Below are 19,011 nucleotides of genomic sequence, written 5' to 3' on the forward strand. Positions count from 1 at the left end.
CTGGATTCCTGGCCATACTGGCCTGACTTCCTTGCAAAGGGGGTTGCTGCAAGTAGCTTCATCGGACCAGAACCTGTCATTGGCATCACTTTAGGCTTTGCCAAACAAACATTGAACACCTGGATGGCAGGAAGATTTATGGACTTATGGACTAGGATGTCTAACAGGCCTTCTCACAGGTCACTGTCAGTTGAATCATCACATGCAGAGGCTCGGAATGTCGGAGGACGGTGTGTGTCGCCCCTGTTTGGAAAATGATAAAACAGCAGAGCCCATACTTTGTGCCTGCCCCGCTAGAGACCGAATCAGGTTTTAAGAGTTTGGCAGAGCCGTACTCTTACCATCTGACCTGAAAGACCACTCACCATACAAACTAATCGGCTCCGTTAAGAAGCTAGGTTTAGTTGGTCGAGTGTGAATAGGTGTGAGCCACAATAAACCCATGCGGGTTGCGGCGGAGGGTCGAATAGACCCACTCACTTTGGACCTAACCTAACCTAACTTATGGTGGTCAGCGGCTGGTGTGGTTCACTATAACTTAAGCAAAGTTCTTTTGTGAAGAAATCGACGAAATTTACCGATAACTGCGTCGAAAGCAGCCAGCACTGGCCAACAGAAGAGTTTAGATCCTGATCCTTGACAACGCCCGTTCGCACCTTTCACAAATCACCGTCCGAAAATTCACAAAATGAGCATCAACGATCTGCCTCACTCACCATACTCCCCAGATCTCAAGCCAACCAACTACCATCTTTTCAAGCAGTTCGATAACTTTATCACCGATAGAACCTTCACTAATGAGGATCAGGCAAAAACGGCCGTCGTCGACTTCACCGAATTCCGAGTACCCAATTTTGATGCTGACGAAATAAATCGACCCGTGTTACGTTGGCAAAAATACAATGATTCAAATGGCGGTGATTGCGATTAAATTGAATGAGTATTCACTGAGATATTACAGTTTGAAGTAGACTCAGAAACGGACGAAACCTAATATTTCTGTTCAGATTGTAATCTTTTCCACAGTAGCAACTAGCGCTTCAAATAGCCATTAGAAAAGTGTGCCATGTGAGGGTAGACACTGTAAAGTGCACCCGCAATTAATGTCAACCTATTCTTTACAATTTTGGCCTCATTTACAACGCCATATAATTCTCACGTAACAATACTCAAGAAACGGTAAACACTTCTGGTGAACATGAAACATCTAATGTATAACGTTTTCATTAACATATTTTTCAAATTCGCTTAATACGATATACACAATTAGTTTGAACAATACTTAATTAAAAAGAATCAGATATGATTATATCTTATTTTGTGATAATATCCATCGCAAACCTTTCCCAACGTATTTCATGTTACCGTGGATAAAATGTAGATATACCGATATGAATATTTTAATATTAATACAGAAAATTATAGACGTGGTAAGCGCGAGCAAATATATATTTCTCTGAATTCGAAACTATGGTCTGTAAAAAACTTGTACACCATCACCATGTGGCTCTACAGGGTGTTCTTCGACTTAATTGCACTCGGTGTCTTACGCAAACTACAATAGTGATCTGCAAATGCAGTTGACTATACAGGCATTGTCTATAAATCTATAGACAATGATACAGGGTACAGCGCGATGAACTTCGGTTTTCTTTCCTTATACGATGAATTTCGGATATGTGGTTGGTTACCTCCTTCACAGACAGATGGGGCGATGACAAACTTGTTGTCCGTTGTCCGCTTCAGCGTAATTCGAGGAATGATACTCTAAACGAATTCGATTTTCAATGGGAATGTTCCTCCTGACAAAAATCAAGTAGTTTTCATAAAAGAGCTTTAAAACAACGCATTTTAAACTCATAATTTCAACCTTTTTCTATAAAAAAATATTCAAATACTTAAAAAACATTTAAAGAGATTCGTTTCTATTTCACCATTTGGCAACATCGTTAAAGCTAATAAAGGACAATGAATCTGTTACCTGCATGAGACAAACGAAGATGACATATTTCAGAGGCGTGCTGTTCTGTTTACTCATGTTCCGAGTTCCGAGACATTCTGTGACATATGACATTTCGTGCACCTAACCTATCTTCCTCTATATAAATAAATAACAAAGCAATTGTTGTTTATGTGGCTTGTGGAGGTGGTATTGAGCTATAATTTATATTTTGCCTTAATTGTTGCTTTATACAGATAATTTTCCTTTTTTAAAGTAGAATATCTAGGTACGTATAAATTATTTCAATTTGATATAGGCGATGTTGCCAATGTGAATTAGAAACAAACCCCTTTAAAAATTAAAATCCAACATTTGAAACATCAATTTCGAAGTGAATTTGAAAAACTCATGAATTAAAGTCAACTTTATTTTGTTGAAACTTGCATTTGCTGTAATAACCCAAATTGAGGAACATTCCCCATTATAGGAAATGATCGACTTTATGTTGATGATAGACAATAGACACTAACGAGTGGCCAACAGCCCGAAACTGTTCTGTAAGTGTGTTACAATAGTTGAAAATATATCGCAGAATTTGTATCACCAACAGCATATGCAGGAATAATTTCAGTAAAGACTCCTACACTGACACCTGTCGGATATAATCCAACGTCCTTCGTGGTATTAGCCAGGGAAGTAGTTGTTTTCTGATAGATGTCACTCTCGCTTGTCTAGTCAGGCGCTACCTTTACTTATAAATGTAATGTGCGCATTTCAAAACTTCCGTAGAGGAATCGAGTGAAGTCTGAAAGCTCTGAAAACATGATGATTCTTTCTGTGGCACATTGCGTTTTCGGGCCTTAGTGATACGGCCCGGGGCCGAGTGCGGCCGTATCTTTGACACGACTGTTATATAATAAATACTACTGGATTTTTCCCAACACCAAACCATTATTTTAACACCTCGACACGTGTTTCGATAACCAAGTGATCATCTTCAAGAGGAATATCAAACCAATCTAAATTACTTTTGTATACTTATCTCTCATCGTTTTTAAAATATTGATTATTTGGCGAAAACATGGTATTTTTAATATTTAATATCGCATGAATTAACTGATACAAAGAACTCAACTTCTGGCAACATTGAGATAAGATATGGTGGTTGTTATTTCAGAATGGAACCCAAATCTTATTTTATACAGAGTGTCTGAAAAATACGTCTCAATTTGTATCTTCGATAAACGACCATAACTATTTTTTTAGAACACCCTGTATATTATTCAATTTTCGAATTCAGTCAACTAATGTGAACAACTTTATTCAACTATGTTCTATACCTATCTCTGACCATTTATGAGAAATGAATTCTTCTATACAAATATAACATTTCAAATACAAAATTCGGGGAACATATCGAATAATGAATATTGACTTTACATTATCTCAGAAAGGTTTAGTAGAATACATGAATGAAATTTCATAGTGGGTGTATGACAAATATTACTATTTTGACACAAGAACTAACACTTTTCAAAATTAAATTGATAACAAAAATAATTCTACACTAGAAAACAAGAGATAATATTGTGAAACTAGCTTGGCAATTATTTGACATTTGATACTGATGTGACAAAAATTCAGTAGCTCATGTGCTTGAAATGCTGACCATTTATTTGTAAACATTGATGGATTGATGTTATTACGTGATCAGTCGTGGCTCTGCGGATTTCCGACGGCTTGATTTCCTCGAAGAGACATTTAACCCGATTTTCAGTTCCTGTTTCGTATCGATAGGTGTTCTATATACCTTTTCTTTGATTTTTCCCCAGAGGTGAAAATCTAGGGGAGTCAGAACCGGTAATCGAAGCGGTCAAATCCAAGGACCCAAACGATGTATCCACCGAACTTCGAACATATCGGTTCGTTCCCTACTCACTTCACGTGTGCAATGTCCAGGAGCTCCACTCAACTAATACCAACTATTCTGAGACAAGTTCAGGGCCAAATTATCCAGAAAATCACTCACAGTCGATCTCAGAATATCTAAATATTTTTCAGAATTCAACTTTTCTTCATAAATGCAAATAGAAACTTTGTCGTCCATGAGCATACAAAAAACATTAAAACTGAATTTTTGTTGGAATCCCTTTTGCTCAGAAGTGATTATTTCGACAATTGAATATTCTCTCACGTAAAAATTGTGATTTATCAGTCCATATATTTTTTTTTAAAGTTTGAATCTTCGTATGTCTATGTTACTGCCATTTCGCGAAATTCTATCCGTTTTGGTGGATCATCTCTATGCAAAGCTTGCAGCCTAATTAATTTATAATCCTGCATATTATGTTTTTGTAAAATTCTCTATATAGAAATTCGCGGTATTCCCAAATCAACTGTAGCACTAGATACTGATGCATGAGGATAAGCATAAAAATATCCTAAAATGTTTATTTCATTTTCCATACCACCAGTGACCGGACTCACAACCTCAATATGACAGTCTGACAGTTCACGCTTGAAGAAGCTATTTCATAGCGAAACTCGTGTCGTGGTTTTTGTAAAACCCTTTATAGTGAAAATCATACAATAAACTGTATTAACCTTCATAAACCCTAGCGGGGTACAGCTGAACCCCAGACATGAATTTTTGGGTATATTTTCTAATATATTTTTTTTTACCTAATATCCTTCGAGCCATGCTTCTTAAATATATATCTAAATTGGTATACAAAATTTTGAATAAATTGCTTTTTATTGTAACTAATTATAAAGAATTTTGTTGCTTGGGGTCCAGATGTACCCCGCTGGGTATGTAACGACAGGTATAAATTTTGCCTACGTTAAAAACCTACCGGGGTACAAATTAATCCCAAATTGTTCAAACGACGGGGATTCCCCGTTTCTTGGCGTCAACACTCTCGGGGATTCCCAATTTATTTGTACACCTATTGTCTCAATATAATTTAAGGGTGTTTAGTCACGTTTACAGTTGATTGTCGAGTACGCGTTTATAAAAGTGAGTGAACCACGAAAGTTTAGAAATGAAAATAAGGTAACTGACGAAGAACTATTGGCGATATTAGAAACGGACGCTTACGACCATTATTTTAATGATTTACAACTAGAGGATGGTTCAAGTGATATTGAGGAGACTGATGAGGTAGATGACGTTTTACAAGTTAGTGATAGTGAAAATGAGTCGACAGATTCTGCAGATGAAGTAGGCCCGTCAATAAACTTTTATACAGATCATCCAACTTATTCGTCTAAAGATGGTAGTCTGTGGGCAAAGGTTCCTTTTACTACGAACATCAAGAGACGAAAATGTAATATTCAGAAGGTTTCACCAGGTTTCACTAGATATAGTTCCCAATTTTCCACCAAAAAAGAAGCTTTTGAACTATTTCTTTCACAAGATATTATGGATGTGATTTTATCGGAGACAAATAGAAAAGCCGAATCACATTATGCGAGAAATGAGAAGGCCTTTTGTGCAAGAAGAACTGGAAGCATTTATTGGTTTGCTTATTATTTTTGGAGCCTGGCATGCTGCTAAAGAGCCAATTTGTGTACTTTGGAGCCAAGATCCAACTTTATGTCGGTCTCTAGTACCATCTGCCTTGTCTCGCAACAGATTCCAGAAGATTATGTGCTTTCTAAGATTCGACAATTTTGAAACAAGAGAAGAAAGAAAACGCACTGATGAATTTGCCCCAATCAGAGATGTTTTTGATGGTTTTGTAGCAAATTGCAAGAAATCTTTTAATCCATCTGAACATTTGTGCGTGGATAGCAGTTAGTCCCATTCCGAGGCAAGGCCCCTTTTCGGGTTTACATGAAGAGTAAGCCGGACAAGTACGGTTTAAAAATTTGGGCATTGGCTGATTGTAGTTCAGCATATACAGTGAATATGCAACCTTATTTAGGTAAGTTTTTTGATGAAAAAAATGTAGATTTTTATTACAGAATAATTATTTTAGGCAAAGTAGGAAACAAACCGGAGAAAGGCCAAGGACAAAGGGTAGTGTTGGACCTGGTAAACCATTTATCTTCAGGATATGAAATAACTACTGATAACTTTTTTACCAGTATTGAGTTAGCTAATATGCTTTCAGATAAAAACCTTACCTTGTGTGGTACACTGCTTAAAAATAAAACTTGTATTCCAAAAGAACTACTTCCAGCAAGATATAAGAAGGACTTTTCAAGCATGTTTGCTTTTATGGAAAATAAAACCTTAGTTTCCTACGTACCAAAAAAAATGCGGCAGTTATTCTTTTATCGACTGAACGTAACGATGACAAAATAAGTGGAGAAGAAACTAATTACAAACCAGGCATTATCTTACAATACAATAAAAAAAAGGGTGCAGTGGACACAACAGATAAATTAGCGAAGGAATTCACGACACAAAGAAAAAGTAATCGGTGGCCAATGGCAATATTTTTTCATCTGCTGGACATTGGTGGCATCTAGGCCAATGTTGAAAAATCCAGATTGGAAAAAAAATCGCTTGGATAGGAGAAGAATGTTTTTGTTGGAGTTGGGGCAAGAATTAATTAGGAAAAACATAATTCGTAGATACCAAAATGACAAGTCGTTACATTCCAATATAAAACAATCCATCATAACCATTTTGCCAGAATTAAACGTAAGGAATGAACAACCTGTTCCCGTTATTGGCAGAAAGCAGCGATGTTTCTTATGCGAGAGAAGTAAAGACAGGAAATCTCGAAATTTTTGTAGAACATTCAAAAAATATAACAGTTTGTAACAGGTGTGATGATTAAATCATTATTTAAATTGTCACTAAAGTGCTTGTTCTTTTTTCATAATTATTTTTGTTTTCATTATTCCTAATCATTTCATATTATTTTTTCAAAATGTGTTTACTCATTTATCAATGCTGACAATTTTTTTATGTAAAAATATATTTTTTTTATAAGCAGAATGTGTTTTTTTTAATATTCCCTAATTATAACATTAAAAAAATAATAATAATCCAAAAAAATGCTGGGGTGCATTAGGACCCCACTCCGTATTTAATGTAAGTTTTTGATCACGGGTTTATGAAGGTTAGTTTTGAACAAGTTATTGTCAAATCCATTATTGTGTTTTTTAAATCAGACTTAGATCATGACACACCATTATCCTTGCCGAAATTCGGTTGTGAAATTCAAAATTATTGTTTAAAACTCTTTTGATATTCGAGTAGATGATTGGAAATAGAAAAAGTTTTACCATATTTATTTGAGGAGTGAATTTTAGAAGGCCCGAGACCTACGCTCAAATTTCAAGAATGTGTGTATTATGCACTTGATTTTTGATTTTATTGGAAATTTTATGCTTGCATAGGAGAAATTTTTTTATAATAGTTGATGAAAGTTGTTCCCATTGGTTGGCTGAATTCAAAAATTGAATAATATACAGGGTGTTCCATTCGAAAAAAAGGTTAGGGTTGTTTATAAAATAATATTTGAGTTCCAGTCTGAAATAATAACTGCCATATCTGATCTCAATGTTGTCAGAAGTTTAGTTCGATTGTTTCAGTTAATTTATGCCATATTGAATATTAAGAATACCATGTTTTCGCGAAAAAAAAATTAAAAAATAATTAATATTTTAAAAACAATGAGAGATAAGTATAGAACATGTTCAGCAAAAGTATTTTGGATTTTGATGCAGAATTCAAAAATGATATAATATATAGGGTATTCCATTGGAAATTTTCAAGTTGATGTCTGTTACATGTAGATGTAGCAACATTGCGGTGATGAAAATATTTTCAAACGATAGATCACAATTATTTACATCGATAAACGAAATTTAAAACTCTCATCTTTTTTTGTTCTCTAGAAACGTCTAATAGATCATCGAATATAGAATACCCTGTATAAAACATGATTTGTTATATAAAAAAAATTCTGAAACTACTACCAAGACTATTATAATCGCTTCCAAATTTAGACATTTTCTCGATGCTATCAAATTCATTTCAAATAGCAAATCATACAAAACTGTATGAAAGTATGTTCCATATTGAAAAAATCTGAAAATCACAAATTTTCTTCCAGCAAAAATAAAAAAAATTGTTTACTCATCAGTGGAAAAATTGTTCCTACTAATTAATTAAACTAAAAAAAATTTATCGTAAAATGTTTTAAAATGTTTCCACAGGCTTTAAATTTTATTATTTTTTGCAAAAAAAAAAACATAATTATCCAAATTATTTTCATATTACTGTAGTAAAAAGTTGTAAAATACCAACCTTGACTTCGAACGCTGATAGCAAGTTCACACTTCTTCTAAAGCACTTCGCACGCACTTGAGAATTATTTCAGCGCCTACTTCAGTGTACTGAAACAACTGAAGAGACGGCCTTGCTCGACCTTGCACTCTTTCTAACACAACACTCGGAGGTGTGCGGCGCCAATGTTAACTTCAACTTGACGCAATTCGTTCACGAACTTGAAGGAAGAAAGGTCCCGTTCAGTGGATCGAGCTTTGGGGAAGATGTAGACCGTGTGGGCAAGAAGACGGCTTCCATATCGTCTTATATCGATGCCAGGTGATATCTCCGTTGGTTTTGAATTTGCCGGGGTAGGGAGCGAATTACAATGGGTGATATCTATCCTACTTTGATACCAAGTTCGCGGACAAATTACTCGATGTGACATTTTGTTGTATTTCCATTTTAACGCGAGAAAAAGAAGTTTTGCAAATATCTATCCATAACGAAACTTACTGTTAGGTTGTTTCAAAAGTTTTGCCCGTTTTACTGTCATGTGTTTCTGCAGCTCCATATCTTAATAAATATGTATTGTACTGTGTCATGATATATAATGATCGATAGGGAATTTTATATAGAATTGGCCAAATTTGACACTTTTAAAGGAAAACTCCTGTTTTTAAAATAGATAAATGAAAACTGATGACTGATAGATAAAAACGGACAAAACTCATGAAACAACAACAATGTATGATTTCCACCATGAAAGATTTTACGAAAACCACAACACGTGTTTGGTTTCACTATAATTTCCTTAAGCAGGCATGCTAATTTACCCATAAGTTATAGTTCAAGTAAACGATACCTAGTAAACCTACCTTCTAACACACATTCATTCAAATCAATAATGAATTTATTTCCACCATTAATATGGAAGTGTCCAATCTCCATATGGTCTTTTTCAACTAAAATTACTTTTCAAAACTTTTCTGCTAGTCTTCTTCGGTAATATTAGATACTTCTTCAACTAGCTCTATTACCTTCTTATCAAATTTTGGAAGATTATTTTTCCGCCTGATGCTTTGTTTCAATTTTCCTCAAATCAATTCGGTGGTATTGAAAACACGAAAGTAGGGAGGAAGTCTCAGTTTGGTGTGTCCATACTTTTCAGCAATTCTCTCAAGGGCATATACTTTTTCATATGTTTTCGTCTGTAAAACTTCAAGTAGTTGGTTTTTGATATATTTATCTTTAAAATACAAATTGTTATCCATTAAAAAACTTTGTATTTCATCTTTCCTCGAATTTTTATTCGGTACTTTGATGGGCTGTCGCGAACTATAGGAAGCGTTGTCAAGAACTATTACACCATTCGCATCCAACTTTTTAATCAATGTGTTTTCAAACCATTTCTCGAAAATAGTAGCTTCCATGTTCTTATGATAGTCAACATTGCAGTCCTCAAGTAGTTTTTTTCCACATAATTTCAAAGAATTGGGAACCCATCCTTTACTTCTTCCGAAATGCACAATGATTAGTCGCGATCCTTTGTTTGCAGGCATGTTAGGCGTACACATTCTCGAATCATCAGTCCATCCTTTCGCAACTATGTCGTGAGTGTTATACCAAGTTTCGTCCAAATAGAAAATTTGTCGTTGTTCTTGTCTATATTTAGTTATTTATTCTGAGTATCTGTTATGAAATTCCACTATTATTTTGCTTTCCATAACTGCTTGACGTTTGTTTACTATTTTAAATCTAAATCCTAGTTTCTTTATCCAATTCTGAAGAGTTTTTTCACAGCAGCTAACGTTATGGCTTAAAGTATTCAATTTCTTCCTTATAATTTCAGCTGTAGGAATCTCATTGGTTTTGAAACAGTCCTGTTTCGTCTTTGTACAGGATTACTTCTTAACATCATTTTTGATACTGAACCAGTTTCATTGAATATTTTATTTATTTTATTTACGGTACCGCAGCTAATACGAGGACGATCTGGATGTCTCTCATTAAATACTCTACAAACCTCTCTAGCACTTCTAACGTCATCTCCCGAAAGACGTACAATTTCAATTTTCTCTCTTACGCTCAATCTTGCAGCCATGGCACAAAATAATTCGAAGAACTGTAAGGTGAATATTGTTGACAATAGTACACTTACATGATTTGAAAGGGTTATATTTTTTTTTTATGTATCTATTTATCTATCTATCCATGTATAGAGTTACTTATTTTCAAATTGATTGATCCTTCCTTTCTTTGGAAGATTCTCTCATCCATTTTTTTGTATCAGATGGAGTAGTAGAAAGCCAAAAACTTTCTTTCCCAAAAAATACACTTACATCTTTCACAAGTGTCAAACTGTAATATCATTTACATGGCAACTAAGGTTTGAATTAAACTAAGAGAGGACATTGTTAGATCAAGATCTTCAAATGATGTGGTGCTGCAGGTTTTTCCGGGTTTTCCTGCAGCTGAAAAAGCAAATGCGCCAGAGGAATCAATAAAAAAATATTTTTTATACCGACGAAGCCGCTTTCACTACAAATGGAGTAGTGTCATCACAGAATTGTCGCTATTGGGCAGCGGATAATCCTAACTGGGTAATAAACTGTAAAAGCCAGTATTCCCAAAAAATCAACGTCTGGTGTGGGATATTGAACGAACGAATTATTGGTCCTTTCTTTTTTGAGGAAAACATTACTGCGCAGAGGTTTCTAGAATTTTTAAACACAGAGTTTTGGGATGCTATTCACGAGCTGACAATCAATGAACGATCAAATTTAATTGTCCAGTTAGATGGGTGTTCAGTTCATTATGCCAGAGCTGTGAGGCAATGGCTTAACGAACATTTTCCAAACCGATGGATAGGCCGTGGTAGTCCGTTTATAGAGTGGCCACCCAGATCTCCAGACCTCACAGTTTTGGACTTTTTTCTCTGGGAACTTCTCACTCAAAAGGTTTACAAAAACCGCTCAAGAGATAGAAATGAACTTTGTGCAAGAATTCGACAGGTATGTGCAGATATTAGCCCTCAAGATCTAAGGAACGTAATCAGAAACATTCGTGAGCGCTACGACACATGTATCGAAATACGTGGTGGATTAGTAGAGGCTACTAGAAAATGAGTTAAAATTAACTGTTGCACTGAATCGAAACATTTCAATAATTAGTTATTAGTTACGTTTATTAAGATTTTTTGCTTCATTGTTAGTTGAATTGTGTGAATGTAATTCCGTTATTTTCATTAAAAATATTTACGCTATTTGTTTTTTTTCATAAGGCGGCACTTTATTGTTGAAATCATAAAAAAATGATTATATTGTGCCTGTTAGTTGTGTGAGTTTTCGAATTTTTGAGTTGTCATAACTTTGTTAATAATGAATATTTTTTCATGAAATTTTGGTCACACCTATTTAGAGGCACTCTGATTCCAGTTGCGTAGTGATTTTTTTCAATAAAAAAATCGCAAATAAAAAATCCCGATTTTCGACTAAGAAAAAATATCGTAGTATGCCCTGAAACTTTAATAAACATTTCAAATTTTGTCCCAAGGTAGACCTTTTAGTACTTGACATTCAAAAAAAAATTATTAAAATCGATTTACAACTTCAAATTTTAGGGGGGTGTTTCCATTGAAAATGGGTCACACTGTATAAGTTTGAAAATTATTAAAATCGATTTACAACTTCAAATTTTAGGGGGGTGTTTCCATTGAAAATGGGTCACACTGTATAAGTTTGAAAATGTCCGTATTGGACGAAACTGCAGTAACGTTAGTTACAAATGAAAGTGGTAAAAAACAGAAAGTTTCAATTCTGTTTTTTTCATCAACTTATTATCATTAGCATTATTAGTATAAAGCTTCGTGCAAATATAGTAAAACCAGTAATGATTGAGAGTAAAGCGCGTTGTCATATCTAAATTTTACGTTACCAGTTTATAGCAGAATCAAAATATAGTAAGCAGTAGAGTTGTAGGTTGTGGCAAATTATAGATAATACACAATACTAGTACGATTAAAAGGTATTATTCATGACAAAAATCAGTAATGAGCTTGTAATGAGTAATACTTATACATTTCCTGATTACTGATCAGTTAAAATTCATTATTTTCTGTATAGTGTTAGATATTTATTACAACTAGTGGCAACGCTGTACGCAACGATATTTCTGTCTTTGTCACTTTACCGTAACTTCCATCTCATCGTTGCAGTCCTCACTAATGTACTTGCAGCCATGAGCGTATCATTGGTTTGTGAATTATACAGCGTGAATTGTACGTTTTACAGTTAAGTTAGTCAGCAATCGACGTGTTGTGATGACAATTGGTGAAAATAATAGTGCTAATAAGTGTTTAAGCGTTACATAATTATCTTTCTACACCGTTCTCAAACTACTCAAAAAATGGGAGACATGGTCGGGCCTTCCACGTCGAAAAAGGTAAAACGGTCGGAGTCTCGGTCAGTAAGAGAAAAACAAATTGTACTGCGAGTATTTCACTGTCTTGAAAGAGATCATCAGCCACCAAAAGATGACTTTGTGCATATGTGCTGTAATTCTACGTGTGTACCTCCGAATAATTATTTCATAATTATATTTCTACACCGTTCTCAAACTACTCAAAAAATGGGAGACATGGTCGGGCCTTCCACATCGAAAAAGGTAAAACGGTCGGAGTCTCGGTCAGTGAGAGAAAAACAAATAGTACTGCTAGTATTTCACTGTCTTGAAAGAGATCATCAGTCACCAAAAGATGACTTTGTGCATATGTACTGTAATTCTACGTGTGTACCTCCGAATAATTATTTCATAATTATATTTCTACACCGTTCTCAAACTACTCAAAAAATGGGAGACATGGTCGGGCCTTCCACGTCGAAAAAGGTAAAACGGTCGGAGTCTCGGTCAGTGAGAGAAAAACAAATTGTACTGCGAGTATTTCACTGTCTTGAAAGAGATCATCAGCCACCAATAGATGACTTTGTGCATATGTGCTGTAATTCTACGTGTGTACCTCCGAATAACCAACCGGGCATTTCTACATCATTAAGTTCCACAATTACAAAAGATAAATTAGTTGATATGTGCTCTGATTATACTGGTGTACCAAAATCATCGATTTACAAAATACTAATACAATATAACAAAGGCAGAACTACTTCAGCTAACAAAATTACACACAGACAAATATAAAAAAATTCGCAGTGGATGAAATGGCGTAAGTCGTGGAATTACAGTTTTAAGGTTACCACCATACCACTACGAATTAAACCCAATAGAATTAATCTGGGCGTAAGTAAAAGGATATGTGGCACGAGAAAATAGAACATTTAAATTAGTGGACGTGCAACATCACCTACAAGAAGCTATTCGAACTGTTTCTGCAGAAGACTGGAAGAAATGCATGCAGCATGTTTTGAAAGAGGAGCAAAAAATGTGGGACGTAGGCAACCGTATTGAACACAATATTGAACCAATCATAATTCACTTTGATGATAGCGGTAGCAACAGTGACGAATCTGAGGTTGAAGATTAGACGAAAATTTGGTACATTTACATTTATATTCTATTATCAAAAATTTGTAATTTGTATTTTCTAGTACCCCTGACGATGATTTTAAGTTACTCGAAAGCTTGAGAATAGTTATAAAGAGTTCACTTAGCAATTGCTGCAACATATTCATATGTCATTATAAAAATACAATTTTTACAATCATGTTAAATATTATCTGAAATATTTAAATTTATTGTTTGGGATTCCACTTAGCAGTTATGATCTTGAGTAGAATTGAACGAACGTCATTACTTCTGAAAAATCGTACAGAATTAGGCACATTTCTAATTAAAATTGTCTGAATGAATTCAAGAAAAGTGTGAAGTACAGCTCTTCGATTAGATTCCTGAACTAATGCAAAGTATTCTATCTTTTATTCTCCACAATTTTGTTAATCATCTTCTAATGATGCTAAATTGGTCAAGATACTGTTTTTTGGTCTGGTGTGGGTGTAAGTGTATTCAATCAACTGAGGAAAATATCGAAATATTGAAAATTTTGAGTTTATCAAATATTATTACTCAGTCAAACTAAAAAAGTACTTCAGGATGTCACAGACTGTTCTAATGAGGCGAACGAACTGTTATCTTTGATGATTTCTTTATCGTTCCTGTAAATCATATTATCACGGTTTCAAATGCTCATAAGTTACTGAGAAATGATCAAAAAATGTGAAATCAGCACAAGAATGAAAATCTCTTACTGCATTCAACCATAACAAAATCGAATTCCTTAACCATATTCTTACTAACCTTCTAAGTGAAACTATAATAATTTTGATAAAGTTTTTTATAATTCTTTGTCTTTATTTCTGCAGTTATTCTCGACATTGACTGGTTTCCAGTTTTAGATTCAAATAGAATATGTGCACTCTTCCACTGATTTCTTGCGAATTGAATCTTTTATTTGGAATTACACAAATATCATGAAAAAAAATACATCCGATAAGCTTACAGCGTGACTCACGGTCGATGGTAGGTTAGACGTTTCTGGAAAACGCAAAGCATGATTTTTCTGAAAATTTCACCTCTCACATTTCCTTACCTGTTCTATCGATCTATAATATTTTCAGCATTGCGGCGTTGCCACTTCCATCAAAAAGTCCTAGCAATTATATTTTTTTAAATAGAACACCCCGTATATTAATAAATTTTTGGAATCGCTCTAGTATTTTAATACTTTTTTGTTGATAATGTCCTATACCTATCTCTATCTGTTTTCAAGATAAAAAATTAATTGTGCTAAATATGGTCCAAAACATGGCCTTAATTGAAATTAAGTACATCAGTACTCTGAATTCATGAAAAGTTGATATTTTGATGATAGTTTGGACAAACTCGAAATATTCAAATAACACCAAGAAATCGACTCCATATCATACAGGGCGTGCTGAAATTACTATTATTTCCATTGTGCATAAAAGTAGTCGAAAGTTCATTTCTTTCAAATGAAATCCCCTGTATATTACTCAGTAAATTGTAAGATGGTGAAAAATGCTTCAAGATGATGTATCATGTCCCTATACCTAAATCGTCAAGTTTTCTCAATAAAGTCGCTTCTTCTAGAAACATATCATTTTTTTAGAATTTGGATTTAGGTAGCAGTGGAATTATCAAGCTTATAGCAGTTCGGTTACTTTTATAAGTAATTTACAAAGAGTTATCGACGGTGTTTCGAATCATCTTCCAAAATGAATGCAAATATAGATTATTCAAACGAAGTTCTTATGAAATTATTTATTATACACATGAACAAATTGATCAGAACGTGTGAAAAATTCACCCAATGTAACCTGAATCAACACCAATGAACGAGAGGAAGTTTGTAAGGTTACAAAATCATTTTTTTAACTATGGCTCAAAGTTTCCAGGAAACAACTGTACCAAAATTCAGTCATTTCTAGGTAAAAAGTAAGATTTTGTGGGCTAAAACATGTGAAAGTACAGACAATAACAGAATAGGATGATTCAAAATAACAAAAGTGTAAACAAAATATCACATTTTCACAATAAATGCTGAAAATGTCCATTACATTCTAAACACTTCAAAATGTTTTTTTGTACGCGACTTGTGGTTGCTTTTTCAATTTCCTGGGGATCCAGATCTTCAATACTCCGCACTATTCGCCGTCGCAATTCTTCTTTGGTAGGCACTGGAGTACTGTATACCCTTTCTTTCAAAACACCCCATAAAAAAAGTCAAGTGGCGTGAGATCGGGTGATCTCAAGTGGCCAATCCCACGGCCCTAAACGCCTAAACCAACGATCGTCGAAGAGTTCGTCAAGTTTCCTGGAAACTTCCTGGGTGGAATGAGCTGCCGCTCCGTCCAGTTGAAACAACGAATTCCTATATTCCTCTAAAGGCAAATTTTCGAGAAAATCGGTTACAGTCTTCCTTAATATTTGGAGATATCTCTCTGCATTCAGTGTGTCTTCATAAATAAAAAAGCTAATTTTATTATTCTTCAGAATACAGAAAACATTCAGGTCAAATTTTTCTTGAAAACCCATTTCTTTTGTAATATGAGGATTATGATCAGCCCAAAAATGTTTATTCCTTCTATTGAAAATACCATCCCTCGTAAATTTTGATTCGTCGCTCCAAATTATTTTTGACAAAAATTCCCGATCTTCCTGTGTATGAATCAAAAGGGATTCACAAAAATGCATTCTACGTTCGAAATCTTCTGCTTCTAGAGCTTGAAATTTGGTAAATTTATACGGATGCATTCCGTGATTTTTCAAAATTCGTTGTACTGAAGCATGTGATACACCTACATCTTTTTCTAGACTGCGAATGGAAGCTTCTGGATATGCATAAAAATATGCCAAAACGTTAACAGTATTGTTCTCATTTGAAGTAACAGGTTTTGGTAATGTTGAAGGCGCTTTTAACATGGAGCCATAGTTAAGGAAATTGTTTTGTAATCTTACAAACATCCTCTCGTTCATTGGTATTATTTTAGGATACATTTGATTGAATTTTCTACAAGTTCTGGCAATGATTTTATCACACTCTCCGCGTATAATAAATAATTTCATAAGAACTTCGTTTGAATAATCAATATTTGCATTCATTCTAGGTGATTTTTTGAAACACCGTCAATAACCATTCATCAATTACTTATAAAAGTCGCCAAACTGCTATAAGCTTGATAATTCCACTGCTACCTAAATCCAAATTCTAAAAAAAATAATGTTTCTAGAAGAAGCGACTTTATTGAGAAAACTTGACGATTTAGGTATAGGGACATGATACATCATCTTGAAGCATTTTTCACCATCTTTCAATTTAACGAGTAATATACAGGGGGTTTCATTTGAAAAAATGAACTTTCGACTACTTTTATGCACAATGGAAATAATAGTAATTTTAGCACGCCCTGTATGATATGGAGTCGATTTCTTGGTGTTATTTGAATATTACGAGTGTGTCCAAACTATCATCAAAATATCAACTTTTCATGAATTGAGAGTACTGATATACTTAATTTCAATTAAGGCACAATTTATTTAGCACAATTTATTTTTTATCTCGAAAACAGATAGAGATAGGTATAAGACATTATCAACAAAAAAGTATTAAAATACTAGAGCAATTCCAAAAATGTATTAATATACGAGGTGTTCCATTTAAAAAAATAAAGTTGCTAGGACTTTTTGATGGAAGTGGCAACGCCGCAATGCTGAAAATATTTTAGGTCAATAGAACAGGTGAGGAAATGTGAGAGGTGGAATTTTCAGAAAAATCATGCTTTGCGTTTTCCAGAAACGTCTAACCTACCATCGACCGTGAGTCACGCTGTATAAATATGCATGACGACAGTAAGTAAAAATCATCAGAATGATGCATTTATTCGATGAAATCCTATTAATGGATTACAAAACTAATAACTCTTTTCTGGATGGAATCCAGCAGCTTCAGGGTATGCTTAGGGGCGGAGTTCCATACATGAGAACAAAACACCGAAGAAAGTCCGATCTGAGCTTTATAAAGCATCAAAAGTTGCTGAGGTGTGTACAGTTTTCTGGTTTGGAACAGTGTTCCGAGCTTTTCAGGAGCAGCCTTTGCAATTTCAGCGATATGATTGTGCCAAGACATATTTGTGTCCATTCGTAGAATTGTGGAATTGGCCGCGGTGGTAGTGCGCCCGACTCACGATCGGAAGACCGTGGGTTCGATTCCTGCCTCGACCAGATATTTTTCTCGAGAGAATTTATCTGGTTGAAGCTGGGATGATTCTGCAACCGTGTTAGGAATCACACGTTAAAAGGTAAGACCTCGTTAGTCTTTAGCTCGCACAAGTTTCTCAACTTCTGAGAGTTGTCGTTCGTATAGGGGCGACAGCTGATCAACGGAAAAACATATTTCAACCTCCAACAAACTTATCGAAGCGGAAAGCGGAATTGTCTTCCTTATATTATTATACCTGGTTCAGAGAAATTTATCTTCCATCCGAATTCGAAATCACCTCTTGATCTTCATTGAGGTGGAAATGTGCATCTGCAGCCGATGTCTTGGAATTCAAATGGAATGGCGAGACTAGTGTGTTGTCGTTAGCAAAACAATATATTAGATTCTTCGTTTTGTCTAATAAGTCGTTGATATACGATAAAAAGAGGCCTGGAGCCAATATGGATCCCTGGGGAACACCAGCGTTGATGGTAAAAGCATTCAAGAGATATCCATCGATGGCCACTTGCAGGGAATATTAAATAGCATCGAAGTTTGTCCAGCAAACCCTCATGTCACTCACGGTCAAAAGCCTTAGAAATATCAGTAGCAGTAGTAGTAGACTTTATTTTAGGAATCCTAATATACAATATATAGTTATGCATATATGAATAATTTATATACGTATATAATTTTACAGTGGGTCATGTATTAGAATTTGATATATTCTAATAATTTTTTGAATACTTTTAAGGAATCTACATGTTTTATTTTATCAGGTAACTTATTGAAACTATCTAGACCTTTGAAGAACAATGGATTCATTCTACTCTTATAGTTTGTTCAGTTTGTATAGATACATCAGTGTGGCACAGTAGTCAAAGTGTGGCCTTATTATGCAGTTGTAACATGTTAGTCTAGCAAAGATTGATAAAGATTTTGAAATTCTAGAGAAAAAATACATTTTCTTAAATCTCTTTCTAATGGTATATTCGGCATGCTTATTCAAATTTAATTGATTGTCTATAGTGAATCCTAGGTACTTAATTAAATTTACAATTGTGAGTTGATTATTGAATATGTTGATATTAACTTCGTTAGTATCAA

The 19,011-nt window shown here is 34.5% G+C and overlaps 1 protein-coding gene across 1 annotated transcript in view; it reads right to left on the reverse strand.

Annotated features, from left to right (window-relative positions):
• Positions 1–8,499, reverse strand: part of LOC111514772 (uncharacterized) — a 71,944-nt gene extending 63,445 nt beyond the window's left edge. The window contains exon 1 of the mRNA XM_074184775.1: positions 8,214–8,499. The gene's annotated coding sequence lies outside the window, so the exon portion shown is untranslated. The remainder of the gene's footprint in view (positions 1–8,213) is intronic.
• Between the last annotated feature and the right edge of the window lie 10,512 nt (positions 8,500–19,011).

This window comes from Leptinotarsa decemlineata, unplaced genomic scaffold, assembly GCF_025532065.1.
Source record: "Leptinotarsa decemlineata unplaced genomic scaffold, Ldec_3_MD MMD2_tig00026358_RagTag_RagTag, whole genome shotgun sequence".
Taxonomy (NCBI): Eukaryota; Metazoa; Arthropoda; class Insecta; order Coleoptera; family Chrysomelidae; genus Leptinotarsa; species Leptinotarsa decemlineata.